This window comes from Myotis nattereri, assembly GCF_964212035.1.
Source record: "Myotis nattereri genome assembly, chromosome: Y".
NCBI lineage: Eukaryota > Metazoa > Chordata > Mammalia > Chiroptera > Vespertilionidae > Myotis > Myotis nattereri.
The window spans coordinates 11,780,542-11,801,967 of NC_138094.1; the positions used below are offsets into that span (position 1 = coordinate 11,780,542).

A 21,426-nucleotide genomic window follows, 5' to 3' on the forward strand; every position below is an offset into this window, starting at 1 on the left:
TTGGTGTTGGTCTTTTTGGGTTCATCTTATTTGTGACTCTGTGTGGTTCTTGGACTTGCATAGTTATTTTCTGGCCTGTATCAGGGAAGTTTTCTGTCGTTATTTCTTCCAACATGTTTTCCCCTCCCCCATCTGACTGGAAGAACTGGCTGGGTCTATAGACCAAGACTGAGCACAGACCTGCTGAGAACCTGGATTGCGGTGAGTGATGGTCACCTAAATGTACACTCCTGCTTTTTGCCCATGACCCTGATCATGTCCACCGCTGCCACACATAGAGTGGCATGTTCCCATTCTCCGGTGACTTCTCTAGGCACACTCCCATCAGGCTGGCCCAGGTGATGGCCATGGGAGCCTTACATCAGGAACCAGTGCCTTGTTCTTGTGTCACCGTCCCATGACCCACTCAGAGATACGAGTGCAGGCGACTGATTCAGGCCTCAGATACTGAACATGGAGAAGGAAGTCAATTGATGGCCCCTGCCAAGGTCTCTTGCCTGGAGAGAGAAGTAATGAGACTTGGAAAGTGGAATGCTTCTGTAATTTCTTAAATTCTGCCGAACATGAGGAATTACTTTTACTCATCATCTTGACTCAGAATCCAGCTTCAGGTTCACAATGGCCAGCTATCAGACAAGTGTAAATGAGCAACATGGTTGTGACCAAAAAAAGGATGGAGAGATCCCAGGGCAAGCCATGAGGCCAAAGAGCTTCACACTAAAGGAACTCTCCCAGAGACGGGTGCCCACGTAGGCAGCAGGAAGGATGGAACCTTGGAAGCTTATCCAAAACTAGTAAGCAATGTGACAGTTCACCAGGGCATGGAAAAGACTCTCACTCTGTGTGGAAAGTTGTATGAGCAGAAGACCCTCAAGCCATGTTTAAACTACTCTTGAAATAGTTTGCAAAGGCGCATGTCAGTGTTTAATTCTCAAATATTTAAAATCACAGAGTGCTAACTAGTGATTTTACTACTTTATTTATTTACATGTATGGTATGTTTATAACAGTTTTTTAATGTTGTGACATAACTCTGTAATAGCCATTGAAAAATAACAACTTTTCCTATGGTTATTTGGATTGCTGGGCAAGGTATTAGCTGGAGGTACTATTCTATGTGGGTTGCTCTACAGTGCAAAGCAAGACTAGTCTGTGATTTACTCATTTTGCATTTCATTTGTTTTGTTTGTTTGTCTCCTCAATCTAGTGAGGGTTCATGGCTCAGAGATACCCTGAGGAAGATCATGAACGTCTCATGAGGTGTCCGAGCTGATCACCCAGAATAGCAGTGGATGTACCCTTAGGCACTCAGTAAATTTTTTGGAGTAAATCAAGGATTGAAGAGCGAGGAGAGGTGTCTGGCTTTGGCAGGTGAGGATCAGCTGACCCGTGGACATCCCTGAGAAGATGTCCACTCTGTGCCAGTGCCTCCTGCCAGCCCTCACATAGGGCATAGAGGGATTTCCTGTCAAGTATGGATACAGAACTTTTGTGGCCATGAGTCTTATGGAACCGTTTCCAGGGGAACAATCAGCAGTGGAACGGGCTGTAGAGCCTATAGCATCTGGTTTTCCTCTCAGCCACAATAGTCTTCCTCTGGCTTCGAGTTGGAGATTTAGGGTCAGTGGATGACAGGGATGCAGTAGCAGGAACCATTCTCTCCTTCTCTGGTCAGAAGCATAATTCTTGCCATCTGATGAGGCAGAAGTGCAATCTTCACCAGAAGCATCCCTCTGCAGGCCTGAATGCCATGGTCGGGCCCTCCCTTTCCCTCTCGACCTCTCGTCTTCTTTGTGTCCAGGATCGGTGTGTGCCATTCTCCCCACCTTGCCCTGCACTCTCTATTGGAATGACCCAGTGCCTTTGGGGTTGGGATCTGGGAATGTCACTGGCACTTCATCTACGCCAGGCCAACCCTGCACCCCAACCCCTCCCCAACACCACCGCTGTCTGCATAATCTGGTAGATTATGTCTCTGATATTTAAGGGATGCAGATCACAGATTCAGCAAGACTGGCCCATGCTCTGCTGCCATTTCACTTTTGTGCCTCATTCTGGGTCCCTTTTGGGATTCTCTGGGCCATTTTCTGCCCTGTCCCTCTAGCCCAGAGTGAGTGCTCTTCCTCATGCACCTCCCTTGTGCCTCTAGAAGCACTGCCCTTGGCATTAAATGGCTAGAGCCAGGCATGTCTTGGATATGAGGCATGTTCTCCTTGGGGAGCAAAAAAGAGGGGCAATCCCTTGTTTAGGTCTAGATGTCATTGGAACCAGGTCTTGTTGGGCACGGGCAGGGCAGGTAGTGCCAGCAGAGACTTGTGAGTTTGAAAAAGGCACAGAGGACAAAATATGTCAGGGTAGGAAGAGGTCTGACTGCAGAGGGAAAGAAGCCAGGTGGAAGGCTGTCTGCTCGAAGGCTGGGTTAAGAGAGCGGACGATGGGAAAGCCCATGCATGGGGACTGGTCCCCAGGGCCTCTGAAGGCCCATAGAGGCAGGGCTTGCTGTGGAACCCAGGAAGGACATCCTCCTGCCTCTTTGGTGCCTCTTTGGATCCAGAAAGGCAGTTGGGATGTTGATTTTCCTTCTGTACACTGTAGCTTGTCACGTTCTCCAAAACAGCTCAGAAGAATTGGGGAGAACTCCTGATTTCTGTTATCAGTGGGTGTCCCCAGCATGAGATTTCTGATGGGCTGACTGACATTCCAGGGATGCATAAAGAGGGTCCCAGACTTGGAGCACATTCTAAGGACCCCCTTTCTTCCAAAAAATGTCACAAGGGCAGATGACCTTGGATCGCAGTAGGAATTTTGTGACTGGAGCAGGTTGCAAAGGACGGCCCTATTCGTGGGCTCAGAGGCTACTGTGTTCTGTACGTAAGTGAGGGCTATGATGAGAGCAGGTGGCAGGTGACCAGGATGTGGTGAAAACATCCCCCAAATTCATGTGTGGGTGCTGGGAGTCGGCAGGGCCTGTCCATTACTGGGCAGGAAGTTCTCCTGCCCACAGTGCCATAGGACATGCCCTGGGTAAAGCTGGCTCCGCATGGGGGGCGTGGATAGAGGAGTGTTTCTTGCTCATGAAGAAGGCATGTTGGGCTCAGATTTTGTTTCTAGGTCATTCTAAGTGGTCCATCCTGCCTCCCTGTATCTCCTGGACACTGGGATCTCATAGAGGCAGCCTGAGCTTGGGCTCCTATAATTTTCCAGTTTCTGCCTGGTACATGTAATGTCTGTGTTAAAGAGAAAATCTCAGCCCCCAGGTGGCACCCTCAGGCTAAAATCCCATGATACCAAGTCTAGGCTCAACTGCTGAACTCATTACAGTTTGCACCTCTTCCAGAAACCTAAACAGCCAGTCTGAAATTTTCTGGACAACACCACTGTGCTAATCTGTCATGTGGTCCCTCTGCCTGGAATATGAAGTTGTTGGGGCATCACAATGCAGGGGGTACAGAAGAGCCTACAGAAAATCTGGGCCTCTCTGTCTCTTTGTACTGGGTCAGCACACACAAGGCGCATCCATAGGGACTGGAACAAGTGGTTTCCAGTGAGCACCACCGAGGTACAACTTCTCTGGGGCTGTCACCGGTAACTAGTCCAGGCCCTGGTCTCCAACACTCCTCCCCAATTGCCTGTGGCGGCTCCATGGTAGGGCTTCCCTGTACACAAGTCAGGCCCCCAATACTGAAAGGGACATAAGCCTGTCAGGAACCCAGAGCCCTGGCCTCACCAGTCCATGCCTGTTATTCCCCTGGATCAAGGCCCTACTTGAACTCAAGTACCTGTGGCCTGGAAACACATTTACATTCTTTTCAGCAAAATATTAAGCTGGCATAAACCTCTGCTTTGTTCTGTGTCCCGCCCTAGAATAGGACATCCTTTTGTAGAGGATGGTCTAATGTTCGAAGACTATCCCTCATGATCCTCCTTCCCATCAATCAAGGAGGTGGTAAAGCAACTCTCAGCCAGTGACAGGCCCTGGGTCTGAAGAGTGGACAACCCCAAGCCAGTTCCCAGAGAGCATTTAAGTGGACACAGGTGAAGGTCACACCGGGGAGATAGGGGTATGGAGGGCCACCCTGAGGGTCAATACAACCAAGTGAAAGGGAGATGTCCTAGTGTGCTGTTGGATCCCACAGTCAATGGACAGTTAGCTGGCCAGCAAGGAACAGGCTCCCTGCCCACCTGCCACTGCATTCTGGCCCTAGGCTGTCTCAGTTTGCTCACTGTGTGGCCTGCCAGAGGAGCACGTAGGGAGAAGGCCACACATCCAGGCCCAGGGGCAGGACTCCATTTGCCTGTATGTCTCCCTAATTGTGAGGAAGTCAGTCCTGCGTTTTCTACTTCTACTGCTCCTCATTCAGTGCCAGCCACTCATGTGCTTGCTGCTCTCTGCTGGGTTTCAGCAGTTCATAGCTTGTCACATACAGCACCTGGCCCTTCGTTCTCTTTTTATTGCTCTTCCTGTCTTTGTCTTCTACCTTCCAGTCTTCTAGCTTGGGCCCATCAGAGTAGGAGCTCATTTTCCCGTTTCTTAAGTACATTTTTTATTGATTTCAGAGAGGAAGGGAGAAGGAGAGATGGATAAAACACCAATAATGAGACAAAATCATTGGTTGGCTTTCTCCTGCACATCCACCTGGGGATCCAAACATAAACTCCGGCCCCTCTTCCAATTGATAATTGAACCATGTCCTCTTGGTTCATAGGCCTACTGAGCCACACTGGCCATCACACTCTGCTTCTTCTAGTGGGAAGAGAAATGCTGAAGTCTCTGTAACAGTCTGTGAGCTCCCCACTCCCCCAAAAAAGAGGATAAGAGAACAAGGCTCAGAAAATGTGTATCTCTTACAGCAAACGCTCTCTTTCTCTTCCTCTCCCTCTCCTATTCCATCTCCCTCTCCCTGTCCCTCTGTCTGACATGCACCTTGTCTTCCCATCCCCACCTTAACAGGAAATAGTGTCCATAATGGGAATCAGAACCTCTGGAATTTGGGGAAAAGTATACAAATGGGCAGGTTCTTAGGGAGGAAGGGCATAGGCAAAACATCCTGTGGTCTGGGTGTTAATTCCTCTGCACAAAGAGATCGTGCCCATTACCTTGTGTGGAGATTCACCTGTGGGGCCAACTTATGTAAAGCTCTTGTCAGCATGTCCTCCTCTGGAATTGCCCACTGTTATTAGCATTGATGGTATTTATTATCCACCAGATGCAAGATAAGGAAGAAAATGAAAGACAGTGCACACTGGCCAGTGTGTCTGGGCATTTTCCTGTGCACCAGAAAGTTTACTGATTTGATTTCTGGCCAGGGCACATGTCCAGGTTGCAGATTCAGTCCCCAGGCATCCAACATTGTTTCTCTCTCACAGGAATGCATGCTTCTGTGTCTGTCTCCCTGCATTTACCTCTCTCTAAAGAATTAATTTTAAAAAACCCACCATATTAAAACACAACAAAAGAAAACTCATTGCTGCATGTTGCCTCTAAAACCAAGTGTCCTGCACTTGATGCTTTATTTGTTCTGGAGACCACAGTGAGAAATCTAGCAAAATTCTTTATTGGAATCTGGATTATTCTATAAAATATTCAGAAAAGCATAGTATTAAGGCAATGAGGCTGAGAAAGCTTAGATAGAGACTACATCTGTGAAGTTGGGCGCAGAAGGGGCCTGGATAGGAGGTGACTGCTGGTGCACAGGCATCTTGTACATGAAGGCCCTTGGGCAGGGTCTCTAGGGCATCAGAAAGCAAGCAGGGAGAGTAAGGCACACATAATAGGTTCCTTACTACTAGAATGTACCCTAGAGTCCACCAATCTGCACCGCAGTCAGGCAGGCTGGATACAGGGCAGCTGGAGCACACGAATGTCAAAGGGAAGACTCTGAATAAAGAAGAGCCAAAGCCTGGCCTGCTTGGCTCATTGGATGAGTTTTGACCTGTGAACCAGGAGGTTAGGGTTCAATTCCCAGGCCGGGACATGCCCATGTCGTGGGCTCTTAGCCCAGTTGATGTCTTGTAGGAGGCAGCCAATAAATGATTATCTCTCACCATTGATGGTTCTAACTCTTTCTCCCTCTCCCTTCCTCTGTGAAATCAATCAATAAATATATATATATATGTATATATATATATATATATATCTAAAAGTATGTACATAGTTTAGGGTTTTGATACCCTGAATATCCGTTTAGAAATACAAGAGAGCCTTTTGTCATGGTCAGGATTTATATGCTGTTCCTTCTTCCCCTTTAATCTTCCTTTCTAGTCCACTTCCCCATGGGATTGTATATAAAGTGATCTATTTCATGCTGGGACGTTTTGTATTGTTTGTCTTGTTGTATTTCTCTGTACCATAATACGTTATTAATACAAACCTACAGTGGAAAAATTAGGCTGAGTAAATTTGGCATCCAAATGGCTTTACTAAGTATTTCACCAATCCAGGTGCATGCCAGCTGGCAATGAAAAATGGGCTCACTGAGCCATGCCATTCATGGTTTGTTCCACCCCACAACGTGCAATCTGACAGGCTACATTTTAAAATCCTTAAAATTTTGAGGTCCAAGCTTCCTAAATTTTCAACTAATTTCACATACACTATTTCAATAAAAAGAATGTTAAAAAAACCACACATTACAGGGGTAATATTTAAAATTGAAGTTGGAAGGCTTGTTGATAACTATACACTCAACAGTCCAAGAGGTGAGTTTTTAAAAACCTTTCCCATTCATGATGTTTGTTTATATTCACTAATAAAAATACTGAGGATTCAAGATAACTCATAGTTTGAGTGATCATACCCTTTGTGGTACATTAAATGTCAAATAGTTGCAGAGAAAGTGCCTGAATAGTTCTCCAATAAAATACATATCACAATCTAGGGGCACTTTTGTTCACTCCGTTCAGAAGTATAGTCAGGAAGCTAACTGGTTCCATTTAAGTGGTAATCTCTGTTTCAATCTTAGTATAACCACTTCAGAAAGTGCTGATGTCACTTAAGTAAGCAAAAGGATGCCCACATTTAGACTTCTTCAAACTTTTATATCATTCCGTATGCAATATTTCCCTATTTATACTATTCCTTTCAAGGTTGAGGACATACAAAATGTCACAGGAAGAAGGTCAAGAATTGTTTTGCAGCTTTGGTGGAGGTTCCCCAATCCTTTTTTCCATTTAGGTTTTCCAAGGAAAATATGTAAATTGTTTACTCTCCCTAACTGGAAACAGGGCAGCATGCCATGAAGAAGTAACACGCTGCTTCATTTATTTATTTTTTTTATCATTATTGTTCAGATTATTACAGTTGTTCCTCTTTTTCCTCCATAGCTCCCCTCCACCCAGTTCCCACCCCACCTTCTGCCCTTACCCCGACACTGTCCTCATCCATAGGTGTACGATTTTTGTCCAGTCTCCTCCCACGCTCCCCACACCCCCCACATCCCTTTCCCCCGCAAGAATTTTCAGTCCACCCCCTCTCTATGCCCAATTTTTTATTATATTCACCAGTTTACTCTGATCAGATTTTTTACTCACTTGATTTTTAGATTCACTTGTTGATAGACATGTATTTGTTGTTCATAATTTTTATCTTTACCTTTACTTCTTCCTCTTCTTAAAGAATACCTTTCAGCATTTCATATAAAATAATATGGAACGCTTCACGAATTTGCATGTCATCCTTGTGCAGGGGCCATGCTAATCTTCTCTATATCGTTCCAATGTTAGTACATGTGGTGCCGAAACGAGCACAGTTCTCTTTCTTTTTTAATAAATATATGTATTATTTGGAAACATTAAGATCTCAGTATGTTTTTTAAAGAATGAATGAGTGCACTCTTTCATGAGCCAATAGTCTTCTTATTTTTTTTAAGTTTATAATAGTCTTTATTATCCATGAGTGAGTGAGATCATGTGCTGTTTTTCCTTCATTGACTGGCTTATTTCACTTAGCATAATGCTCTCCAGTTCCATCCATGCCATTGCAAATGGTAAGAGTTCCTTCTTTTTTACAGCAGCATAGTATTCCATCATGTAGATGTACCACAGTTCTCTAATCCATTCATCTACTAATGGACACTTGGACTGTTTCCAGATCTTAGCTATGTTGAATTGTGCTGCTATGAACATATGGGTGCATATATCCTTTCTGATTGGTGTTTCTGTTTTCTTGAGATATATTCCTAGAAGTGAGACCATAGCATCAAATGGGAGTTCCATTTTTAGTTTTTTGAGGAAGGTCCAGACTGTCTTCCATCGTGGCTGCACCAGTCTGTATTCCCACCAGCAGTGCACGAGTGTTCCTTTTTCTCCACATCCTCTCCAGCATTTGTCGTTTGTTGATTTGTTGAAGATAGCCAGTCTGACAGGTGTGAGATGGTACCTCATTGTTATTTTGATTTGCATCTCTCTGATGATTAGTTACTTTAATTATCAGGTTAGCAGATTGCCTTCAGCCATTTTGCCAACAGCAGGGTAATATAATGCGGATTTTCAGCCCTGCTGTTTATCAAAGTTCATTAGCCCTGTATCTATCTATCTATATATATATATATATATATATATATATATATATATATATATATATATATATATATTTTACAGGCCCAGTGCACAAAAATTTGTGCACTCAGGGGAGAGGGGGTCCCTCAGCCCAGCCTGTGCCCTCTCGCAGTCTGGGACCCCTCAGGGGATGACCACCTGCTGGCTTAGGCCTGCTCCCCGGGGAATTGGGCCGAAGATGGCAATCAGACATTCCTCTGGCAGCCTGGCAGCCCTCGGGAGATGTCCACTTGCCAGCGGGGAGAAGACCTAAGCTGCAGTCAGACATCCTTAGCACTGCTGATGAGTCTGGAGAGCCTCCCTCCACCACTGCTGTAATGGCAGCCATCAGCCTGGCTTGTGGCTGAGCATAGCTCCTCCCATGTGAGAGCGACCTGACTACCAGAGGGCAGCACCTGCATTGAGCGTCTGCCCCCTGGTGGTCAGTGTGTGTCATAGTGACCAGTCATTCTCAGTCTTTCTGCTGTTAGGGTCAGTTTGCATATTACTCTTTTACTATATAGGATAGAAGCCTGGTGCATGGGAGGGGGCCGGCTGGTTTTCCCTGAAGTGTGTTCCAGATCAGGGTGGGGTCCCCACTGTGGTTCCTGGCCAGCCTGGGTGAGGGGCTGATGGCTGTTTGCAGCTGGTCACACACTCTTCAGAGTAGGGGTCCCCACTGGGGTTCCTGACCAGTCTGGGTGAGGGGCTAAGGGCCGTTTTCAGGATGGCAGGCGACTGAAGCTCCCAGCCTCTTCTTTTTATTTTTTATTCTGGGATTTATTTACCTTCTATTGCTGTCACTGGAGCTGAGAGCCGGCTGCAGCTTGAGGCTATGGCTGGCTGAAAGCAGGTATCTGGGTTTGTTTAGCTTCTATAATTGCAACATTGTTGCATCTGGAGCTCAGGGCAGGGCTGCCGCAGGTGGGGAAACTTGGCTTCCTCCGTCACTGGAGCAACCAAGCCTCATGTTCACTTCAGCTGCGTGGCTTCCGGCAGGCATCTTGATTGGGAGTTAATTTGCATATCTCGCTGATTAGCCAATGGGAAGGGTAGTGAAGTTATGGTTAATTCCCATGTTTATCTATTATTAGATAGTATATATATATATATATATATATATATATATATATATATATACATATATAGGTATGTATATATATATATATATATATATATATATATATATATACACACACACACACATACATCTATACACACACACACACACACACATACACACAGACACATACTACTGTTGGTCTTTACCTCCAGCACTTAACTCTGAGGTTTGACAGTGTGATCAGTGCTTCTTTGTGTCTAGATGTCTTGTTGTTCATCAGTTAATGTTGTTCATTATATTCCACAAATGAGTGAGAATGTGATATTTATCATTCTCTGAGTGGCTTAATTTGCTTAGTGTAATGCTCTCCAAGTCCATCCATGCTGTTTCAAATTATAAGAGTTCATTCTTTGTTATAGCAGTAGAGTATTCCATTGTATAGATGTTCCACAGCTCATTCATCCGTGCATCTGCTAATGGGCACTGAGACAGTTTCCAAATCTTAGCTATTGTAAATTGGGCTGGTATGAACATACAGTTGCATATATCTTTCCTGATTGGTCTATCTCATTTCTTGGGATATATATGCCTAGAAGAGAGAATACTGGGTCAAATGGGAGCTCCATTTTTAATTTTTTGAGAAAACTCTACACGGTTTTCCACAGTGCTTGCATCAGTCTGCATTCCCACCAGCAGTGCACATGGATTCTTTTTTGTGTGGCTGTTTTCTTGGATCCAGGGCCTTAGGTATTACAGACTTTTGATCCCCAATACGAATTAGGCATAATGCAGTTCGAATAAGAGCACACATAGTTCAAGATGACAAGGTTACTTGTTTTCCTTGAGCCTGAGTTCAGAGAGTACCTTTTGATATTTTTATTATTTTTTTAATATTATTATACCTGTCTTTGTTGTTTATTGTTACTGCATTAAGCATGCCTTTATTTTAAAGTCTATTTTGTCTGATGTGGGTATTGTTGCTTTTTCTCTGCATCCTCACCAGCACTTGTGGTTTGTTGATTTTTTTCTGACAGCTATTCTGACAGGTGTGGATTGGTAACTCATTGTCGTTTTGATTTGCATCTCTTGGACTGTTCGTGCCTTTGAGCATTTTTTTTTGTATGTCTCTTGGCCTTTTGTAGGTCCCCTTTTGAAAAGTGTTAATTTAGGTCCATTGTTTTGATTGGATTGTTTATCTTCCTATTGTTAATTTGTGTGAGTTCCCTGAAATCTTTGGATATTCAACACTTATCCGGATACCATTGGGAAATATGTTCTTCTATGCTGTGGGCTTTCTTATTGTTTTGTTCAGGATTTTGTTTGCTGTGCAAAAGATTTTTATTTTGATGTAGTCAATTTGTTTATTTTCCCCTTTGTGTGCATTGCCTTTGAAGCTGTATCGGTAAAGATATTGCGGAGACGTATCTGATATTTTGCTACATATGCAATCTTGTAAGATTTTTTATAGATTCTCATCTGATGTTTAAGTCCTTTATCCACTTTGAGTTTATTTTTGTGAATGGTGTAAGTAGGTGGTCTAGTTTCATTATTCTGCATGTATCTTTCTAATTTTCCTAACATTTATTGAAGAGAATATCTTGACTCCATTGTATGGTCTTGCCTCCTTTTTAAATTAATAATAGAGCATAATGACTTGGGTCCACTTCGGGGTACTCTGTTCTGTTTCAGTGGAGTATATGTCTTTTCTAGTGGCAGTAGCAGGCAGTTTTGAGAATGGTGGCTTTATATTATAGCTTAATATCTGGTATTGTGTGTCCGCCAACTTTTTTCTTCTTCCTCAGATTGCTCAGGCTATTTTTACTCCATTTCAATTTTTGGAGGATTTTTTTCTGTTTCTGTGACATATTCTGTTGGTATATTAATGGAGATTACAATTAATCTATAGATTGCTTTCGGGAGTACGGACATGTTAATGATGTTAATTCTACCAACCCATCAACATGGTATATTAGTCCATTGGTTGATATCTTTATCTCCATTTCAATGGCCTGTAGTTTTCCAAGTGCAGTTCTTTTACTTTCTTTATGAGTCAATAAAAATGTACAGTTTTTAATTATAAACCTTGTTTTCTATCAAAATTACTTCACGCGTGAATTTTAGGACACCCTTTACTTAGGCGACTCCGGTGAAAGGGCCATTTGACCCACAAAGGGGTCCAACCCACGGGTTGAGAACCGCTATTCTAAAATGTCACGTAAATCTAATGGATCCAGTGTGTCCTTTAGAGGCTCTGCATCCTTGTTATTTTTACATATGGAAGATCTATCCAGAGAAGTCAGAGGGGTGATAAATTCCCTTACTGTGACTGTCCTGTTGTCACACTCTCTGTAAAAGTCTTCTAGAATTTTTGTTAGTTTTGATTTTTTGTTTGTTTGTTTGAGATATATATATATTGAGGTGCTCCTCTGTTGGGTGAATATATGTTTACTAGGGTTATATTGTCTTGTTGGTTGGTCCCTTTAGTATCATGCAGTGACCTTTCTGTCTCTTGTGATGGCCTTTATTTTAAAGTCTATTTGGTCTGATACCCATATTGTTACTTCAGCCTTGTTTATTTTTTTCATTTCCATTTGCATGGAAATTTTTCCCATTCCTTCACTCTCATCCTGTGTGTGTCTTTTGTTTTGAGATGGTGCTCCTGTAGAAAGCATATACTTGCATCATGTTTTTGTATCCATTTTGCTCCACTACACCTTTAGATTGGAGCATTGACCCACTTGCATTTAGGATTATTATTCATAGGTATTTATTTATTTCTTTCCATTTCGTTTCTGTGTGGCTAAGTTTCTGTCTCTGTTTCTCCTTCTCATTACAGCAATCTCTGTAGCATTTCTTGTAAAGCTGGCTTGGAGATGATGTACTCCTTCAGCCTTTTTCTGTCTAGGAAGCTCTGTATTTGACCGTCTATTTTGATTGAAAGAATTGCTGGATATAGTAATCTTGGCCTCAGATCCTTACTTTCCATTAACTTGAGTACTTCATGCCATCTTCTTCTGGCCTGTAGAGTTTCTGATGAGAGATCAGGAGTCAGCCTTATGGGAACTCCTTCATAGCTAACAGTTTTGTCTTGCTGCCTTGAAGATTCTCTCTTTGTCTTTAATTTTTGGCATTTTAATTATGATGTGTCTGGGCACGGGTTTGTTTGTGTACTTCTTCTTTGGGGTTCTCTTTGGCTCTTGATCTTGTGTGGGATTTTCCTTTATCAGGTTAGGTAAGTGTTCTGCCATTGTTTCTTCAAAGACCTCTATGCCTTTCTCTCCTCCTGCCTCTTTTGTCACTCTCGCTATTCTAATACTGTTAGGTAAGTGGTCCTCCTGTTTTTTTTTGTTTTTGTTTTTTTAAATCTTATTTTTTTCTGTCTTTTTTTTATTGGGTGATATTTTTAACTTTGTTCTAATTCAGTGATTGATCCTCAGCTTTCCCTAATATCTGCCTATTCCTTCCAATGTGTTCTTTATTTGTGTTACGTCATTTTATATCTAGGACTGTTCTTTTCATAGTCACTATATCTTTTTTCATGCTCTTGAGCTCTTCTACCCTCATAACTCTGAAGTCAGATTCATTTAAATGTCTGCTCTGTGCTTCATCTATCTCTATATCTGAAGAATTCTCTAGTTCTGTTATTGGGGGTTGTTTCTTTGTTTCCTCTTTCTGGCTTTCTGTCTGGGTTTGTGGTGAGGAGCTAGGTGGATCCTATATGCCTCTCAGTCTCTAGTGCAGGACATTGTTAAAGTATGTTTCTGACTAATTCGGTCAGGCAAAGACTCAAAGAATCCAGAGATCTCCTCTGTCTATAGACTGATAGGATTCCAACTTCACTTGCCTCCAAGGCAATGGTCATCAGCTGTGACAAGAGTTTGTTTCAACAAGGTGGGGCAGTTGCCTCTGCCTGGAGGTTAATTGTTATTTATAATCTCTTAACTGCCCTCAGGGCACGGTGTTTACCAGTAGTGTGTGTTAATTGTGTCCCCTCCAGGAAAAGCAAATGTCTGCATGGGAGAGATTTTCTCTGCTGCATGAGGAAATGACTTCTCCCAGGAACTTGAAGTGTTTGTCTTCTGAGCTGGTAACCTTGACTCCCAGTTCTGGCTTTTTCCCTCACAGCTCCAGTCCACTTCACCCTCCCTTTGCCAGGGCACAAGGTATGTGGCTCCACAGGGAAGTTTGTGCATTGGCCCTTTAAGAGGATGCCGGAATTTCCAGTTGTCTCTCCCTGGCAGACAGTGCCCTGCTGCTATTCACATCCACAGGTTATATGGGTACCCTCCTCAGTTCTGGTGCTCTCTGCTAGGAGGCCCAGCTTGGGGATTAGACCCAGAGTTCTCAGTGGCAGTCCTCCACAGCTGAGATATCTCTCCGAGACTTCAGTTGCTGTCTGTGGGTGTCAGGCCCGCCCCCTTCCAGCCTCCTCTCCTCCTACCAGTGTCTACGTGGCCTCCACCTTCGGTCCTCGGGTGTCAGGGTTCTCTCCTGTGAGTTTTCCATTGATTATTCAGGAAGTTGTTCTGTATTTTAGTTGGAATATCAGTTTGTTCCTGGGAGCATGTCCCTGCAGCATCCATGATTCTGCCACCATTCTTTTAAAAATATTTTTATTTATCTCAGAGAGAAACGGAGAGCGAGTGAGAGTTAGAAACATCAGTGATGAGAGAGATTCATTGATCAGCTCCCTCCTGCATGCCCCAGACTGGTGATTTATTCCACTCCCAGGTAAGTGCCCTTGACCTGAATCAAATCTGGGCCCTTCGGTCTGAAGGCCAGTGATCTGTCCACTGTTCCAAATTGGCTAGGATTCTGCCACCTTTTTCAATCTTCTTCAGAATCCCTCTGCATTGTAAAGTCCCTGCTAACATTCTTGTCCAATACACTCCTTTTCATGTGGTTTCAGGATGGAGTTGTGCATGAAGGCCCTAATGTCCTGTGAGTGCACATTCTGATCAATAGCACCATCAGGAAATGTGCATTGAGGCATGCTCAGTAGGCATATAGTAACATAAACCTGCCATGTCTCTTACTGTTTCTGTCTCTGTTTGGATCATGATGGATCCCAACTAAGGCTCTTGTTTCAAGTAGGGGTTGGCAGGATATACTCTTCATTTCAACACGTGTTCTTCTGAGAAACTTTGGTAATGGTGCCCTACTCTAAAATGTATTAGGCCATTCAATTATAAGGCCAGATCTTTTTATAAGGACAAGGCATTTATTTTTATTGAATGATAATTCTAAGAAACACATCTAATCTAATAAAAGAGAAACATGGTAATTGGCGTACGACGGCTACCCTTCCCATTGGCTAATCAGGGCAATATGCAAATTAACTGTCAGCCAAGATGGCGGCCGGCAGCCAGGCAGCTTGAAACTAACATGAGGCTTGCTTGCTTCAGTGACGGAGGACTCCAACGTTCCCCGCCGGCTGCTGCAGGCCTCTGAGCCTGCAGTTTCAAACATTGTAACAAATATAGACGCTAAACAAAACCTCAGCCAGCTGGGATCTCAGAGCTGGGGTTGATACAGAGTTTTGAGAACTAAAACAAACCAGATACCTGCTTTCAGGAGCGGAGGCCTAAGAGCTGGAGCCTCAGAGCTAAAGCTGGCCCAGAATTAAAAAAAGAAAAAGAAAAAAGGAGCAGTTGGGAGCTTCAGTCCCAGCCTGAAAACAGCCCTCAGCCCCTCACCCAGACTGGCCAGGCACCCCAGTGGGGACCCCCACCCTGAAGGGTGTTTGACCAGCTGCAAACATCCCCTCATCCAGGCTGGCCAGGCACCCCAGTGGAGACCCCCACCCCTGATCCAGAACACTCTTCAGGGCAAACCAGCCAGCTCCACCCATGAACCAGTTCTCTATTCTATATAGTAAAAGGATAATATGCCTCCCAGCACCAGGATCAGCAGAGCCGCGGGGCCTCCCTGCACCAGGATCAGCGTGACAGGGGGCAGCGCCCAAACCCCCTGATTGCCCTTCTCTGTGGGTGATAGAGGGCGGCGCCCCAACCCCCCACCATGGGCCCTGCTCTGTGTGTGATGGGGTAGAGTCATAACCTCCCCATTGGCCCTGCCCTGAGTGTGACAGTGGTGGCGCCCCAACTCCCCTGATCGGCCCTGCTCTGTGGGTGATAGAGAGTGGCGCCCCAATCCCCTGATCCGCCCTGCTCTGTGTGTGACAGGGGGTGTTGTGCCAACTCCCCTATAGGCCCTACTCTTTTAGTGACAGGGTGATGCTCCCCAACCCCCTAATGGGCCCTGCTCTGTGCGTGACAGGTGGGGGGTGGGGGGGCGAGCTCCCCAACCCCCTGATCGGCCCTGCTCTGTGCGTGACAGGGGGCAGTGCCCCAACCCTCTGATCGGCCCTGCTCTGTGCGTGACAAGGGTTGGTGCCACCACCTCCCCATCGACCCTGCTTGAGTGTGACAGGGGACGGTGCCCCAACCCCCCAATTGGCCCTACTCTGAGCATGACTGAGGGTGGCATCGCAACCTCCCAATCCGCCCTGCTCTGTGCATGACAGGGGGTGGTGCCCCAAATCCCAGTGGGCCCTGCTCTGAGCCCAACCAGGGGCTGCACCAAGAGATTGGGCCTGCCCTCTGCCACCCGGGAGCAGGCCTAAGCCAGCAGGTCATATCTCCCAAGGGGTCCCAGACTGCGAGAGGGCACAGGCCAGGCTGAGGGACCCCCCCCCCCCGAGTGCACAAATTTTTGTGCACCGGGCCTCTAATAAATATATAAAGATATACTTTGTGCTTCCAACAATCATATACGTATTGAGGAAATGTGGAGACCAAATAACTACAACTGAATCAATAGGATGCAATTACTGTAGTTCCTCGCATTACATTGTTGACACGTTCCTGAAGTGGGATATAATGCAATATTCGCGTAAGTCAGAACCCACCTACATAAGCACGTATGTCACTCACATGGAGTACACATACACAGCAGTAATGGCGTGAAACAGTAAAAAAAAAAAAAAAAAAAAAAAAAAAAAAAAAAAAAAAAAAAAAAAAAAAAAAAAAAAAAAATTAAAAGAAAGATAACAATTCCTGACCTTTACTTGTGGTAAATGAATAATAATAATAAAAAAACCATAAAGCATATATGTACATACGTAGAAATGATCAAACTTTTTTAAAAAATAAATAAATGGGGTATGGAGACGTATCCAGAACCTACGTACTTTGAGTCCAACATAACCCAAGGAATGTCTACATTATCTCAACAGGCTGAAAAGTGACCAATGTGGATTCAGATGGTCTGTTTTTAATGAAAACAAGGTTGGGAAGGCACACTTCAAAGAGTTAGGCATTGCAAGTTCCAAATCAGAGCGTGCACATCGTTGTGAAGAAATAAGGTAAAAGTGACTTATTCATATTAGTAAAGAGATGTTTTAAAATCTAACACTGAGACCCTCACTATAATTTATGTTGGAAAATTGAAAGTATTGATAGCATCAGTGTAGTTAAGAAGAATATGCCTCTGCACTTGAATATAGACAAGCAGCCTGCCCATTTCAATTTTGGATGAGCTAGTGAGCAAAGAAAATTAGTGAAAGGCTCATTTAGGGACATTAGTGGAAAGAATTAGCACTGAAACATAGTACTGTTTGTGGGAGATGTAATATTTCTCATATTTTGAAGGAGATTAGTGCCCTTCATATAAGCCATTAAATAATACTGCTAAAGAGCAGTAAAATCTATATGGCCATCATTACCAAAATTCAGGTTATACCTTTAAATTATTCAGCATTAGAAGAGAACCATGCTAAATCGGTGATAAATAATAAAATGACTAGAGGCCCGGTGAACGAAATTTAAGCACTGGTGGCGTCCCACAGCCTGGCCTGCGCCCTCACGCAATCTGGGACACCTTGGGAGATGTGGGACTTCCAGGTTAGGTCTGACACCTCCTGAGGGATGTAGCAGTGCACGAAACGGCAGGCAGCCGGGCAGGAGCCCAAGCTGGAGCCAGGTGCTGTGTTCCCGCTCATCCAGGCCCCACTCCACCTGCCACCACTGGTTCGTAGCCTTGTCACATAGGCAGCAGAGGCTCTTGCTGTCACAGCTGCACTTTCCAGCCTTTAGCCCGGCTTCTGGCTGAGTGATGCTCTCGCTGTGGGAGAGCCTTGACCACCTGGGGGAAGCTCCTGTGTTGAGCGTCTGCGTCCTGGTGGTCGGTGTGCATCGTACCAACCACTCATAATGTCGCTTATGCTTTTATATATATATATATATATATATATATATATATATATATATATATATATATATATACTAGAGGCCCGGTGCACAAAAATCTGTGCACTCGGGTGGGTCCCTCAGCCCGCCCTGTGCCCTCTCGCAATCTGGGGCCCCTTGAGGGCCCCTTCCCCTGGCTGCTGGCACCAGTTTTCCTCCAGCGCCTGGAACCCAGGCCTTCCCTCTTCGCCAGGAGGGGCGCGCACAGTGGGCTAGGGACTTAGCTCTTTTAAAAATACTTCTGAATGTTTGGTAAATAACCCTGTAGGAATCTCCTTTCTGAAACATGTTGGTTGTTAAGGGCTGATTTGGGTAATCAACAAAATGTATGTTAGAATCCTAATCTCCAGAACCTCAGAATGTACCTGTGTATAGAGATAAGATCTTTAAAGAGGGGATTAGATTAAATTGAGGCAGTTCTAGTGGGACCCTTAGCCCATCTCACTGAAGTCCTTATAAGAAGAGGAATGTTGGGGCCCTGCCTCAGTAGGTCCGGGGGTTCCCAAAGGTGTGGATGGAGTCGGCGACGAAGGAATGACACAGAGGCAGCATTCAGGTGATCATCATATCCAGGTTCTCTTTTTATTGTCCTGTTACATCTATATTTATACTATTTGATCCTAAAAGCATGCCTCTATAAGCTTTTTTTTGCCAAGGAGAGCATGGGGTCTGTTTATTGGGGGGTCAGTCAAAGGGGGAGCTGGCTAGGGTGGGGTAGGGCAGCTACTTGTCTGGCCCCCAGAAACCCAACTTGTGTCCAAAGCCTCGACCGCTTTGAAGCCAAAGTCTTCCTCCACCTTTATCTGCATGGGGGCCAGCTCCAGAGACAGCGGGACTCACGCCTGGCCCCCTTCCGGTGGCACTCGCCGCCTCTTCCAACCCCTGGGCCCCTCGCCAGGGGCCAGGCTGCTGGCTTCTGCAGGCGCTGGCGTCCTCCTGGGCGGGGACAGCCCCTCTTTCTCTGGAGGCTGGTTCTCAGCGTTGCCTGGGGTGGGGGCATCTGTGCCCTGGCTGCCCTCATCCTCCAGTAAGATGGTGAACTGGCTGGCCCAGTAGTTGTCACCGTAGGAGTCCAGCACCTTCATGAGGAACCTCCTCTCCTGCTGGAGTCTCCATGTTATCCTCTATATCTGATGGAGCCTGTTCAGGACCCACTCCTTCGCCTGCTCAATCTCCCTGCAGCGCCTGGTACTTCCTGCGATTAAGTTCCCTTTGGCACCGCTGTTGCCAGCCTCAGGCTGCCTCCTCCTCTTCCTGTAGCTCCTGGAGGCTGGAGCTGCCCAGACCCCCAGAGAGGAACTCCACGTCGGTCTCAAGCTCGCTCTCCAGGATGTGACCACCTTCAGCGGAGGAAGCGCCAGCTCCCAGCCAGGAGGTGCTGAGAACTCCTCAAAGCCCACGGCTGCCATGGACCCCTCTCTCTGCTCCAGCTCCATTTCTCCCTGGCTCCAGGCGCAGAACTTCCAACCTTGCAAGCCTCTAATTTAAAGTGGCTTGCAAAACTACAGCCCATTGGATTTCACAGCCAGGCACCCAGGCCCGGCTGCTAAGCCTCCTGTGAGTTGTAGTTCTCTATTTCCAGCTTGCCTCCCTGCCCCACCCCCACCCCAGTCCCAACTGAAAGGCCCTGCTGGCTGGACTAACCCTGTGGCCAGGCATCTGAGTCACCTCGGGTCTTTATTCCTGCCCCGACACCACGCCATCTGGCCATGGAGACTCTCCTCTTGGGAGGCCCCTGGGTCTCCTTCTGGGTCTCCTTCTCGGGCCTGGCTGCATCGCCCCCGAACCGGATGGCGTGCCCCAGCTGCTACACAGCCCCGGGCCCTGGGTCTCCTCAGCCTGGGCACCGGATCGTGTGCCCCAGCTGCAACGCAGCTCTGGGTCCTGGGTCTCCTCAGCCTGGGCACCGGATTTCTGACCCAGCAGCGATGCAGCCCCAGCACCTGGGTCGCCTTCTGGGTCTCTTGCTGGGGCCTGGCTGCTTCGCCCCTGGGGTCCAAATGGTGTCCCCAGGCAGCTATGCAGCCTGGCCTCTGGCCCCGCCTCTGGGTGTTCTCCCATCAGTGGTGATCAGTGATCTGAGAAGCCACGCTGGGCAGGGAAGAGGCAGACATCTGCCTCTTCCCTGCCCCACCCAGCTTCTCCGATTACTGGCCCAGGGCCAGCAAAGGTGGCCAGGTCCTCCTATCACAGAAGCCAGCAAAGGCAGCCTGGCTTCTCTGAGCAAAAGCAGCTTGGTTCTCTGGCTCTTGGCTGCCACTGGGTTTCCAATTGCAGTCAGGGCAGGCGGCTTCTTCCCTCCTTCCCCTTTCGCCTCCTAGCATTGCACCTATGTATGCAAATTAACTGCCATCTTTGTTGGCAGTTAACCTCCAACTTGGCTGGCAGTTAATTTGCATATCGCCCTGATTAGCCAATGGGAAGGGTAGCGGTCGTACGCCAATTACCATATTTCTCTTTTATTAGATAGGATAGATATGTGCGACCAATTTGGCATGTCCTGCCCAATAGAATATTACCATTCACGGATGATATCTTGCCACTATTAGAATACCAGTGGCCAGGTGCATGGATTCGTGCATGTTGAAAGGAAATTAATTAGAAGAAATACCATAATACTGCTATTTGCCCTTTCTCTATAATAGCAGTGTCAATCAAATGCAGATTGACAATGACAAATTGAAACACACTCATGCAATTGGCGCCAGTAAGAGCTTCATATGTATCACACATGCACGAGTCAACTTAGCCATATAAATATAAATATATATATATATATATATATATATATATATATATATATGGAATAAACTTGCTTAATTAGACCTGCAATCAGATTTAGCTAAACTTTTTTCAAGCCATTGAATCACCTTAACTTCTCCAGGTAATTGTCAGCAACACAGCAGTAAATATCAACACAAAGCACATTATTATTGTAGTTCATGTGGGGAGAACAACGGCTAAAATATTTAACTGAAGCAATGTTTGACTTTATTCTGCACAGTGAGAAAACCTGAAGTCATTTTCAAGTTCCACCATTTCTTCCTTCTTTTCAGTCAGGTCAAGTTTCTAAGCTTGCAAAATCTCGGTTTTCAGGCTAATAATAGGATACCTCTGAGTCTACCAACTATCTACACCAGAGCTTTGAGTAAGTGGCAGGGCTTCGCAGGGTGACGCCCACTGCCCCATCTGTGATTAGAGGAGGCTTTTGTGGAGCCCACCCAGAAACAGCAGGCTGGGCCTGGCTAGGTGCCTTCTGTACCACATGCTCACATGACCAGCGCCTGTGCATGAGCCCCCTGTGCCCCCACTCAGCACACCAGGGCCTGGTTGCATGCACCAGTGAGCAAGCACCTTGCCTGGACTCAGCAGGCTCTGCACCACCTGCTCCTTCACAGCACCAGTCTCAGAGCCATGGGGCATCCAGAGTCAGGCTGTGTTGGGAGACTGAGGGGCTCCTGGGGGCAGCGCGCTTCCTCTCAGTTTCACTAGGGGGCCTTCAGCTGCAGGGCGCCTGAGGATTCACAGGGCTCCCCAGGGCCTTTGCACCAGGAAGGACAGGGCAAGCAGGATGATCCA

The 21,426-nt window shown here is 45.9% G+C and overlaps 1 pseudogene across 1 annotated transcript in view; it reads right to left on the bottom strand.

The window, feature by feature from the left end:
• Window positions 1–19,256, bottom strand: part of LOC308512336 (TCF3 fusion partner homolog) — a 125,805-nt pseudogene extending 106,549 nt beyond the window's left edge. The window contains exon 1 of the transcript in view: window positions 18,728–19,256. The product of the transcript in view is annotated as a TCF3 fusion partner homolog (transcript). The remainder of the gene's footprint in view (window positions 1–18,727) is intronic.
• Window positions 19,257–21,426: the final 2,170 nt, after the last annotated feature.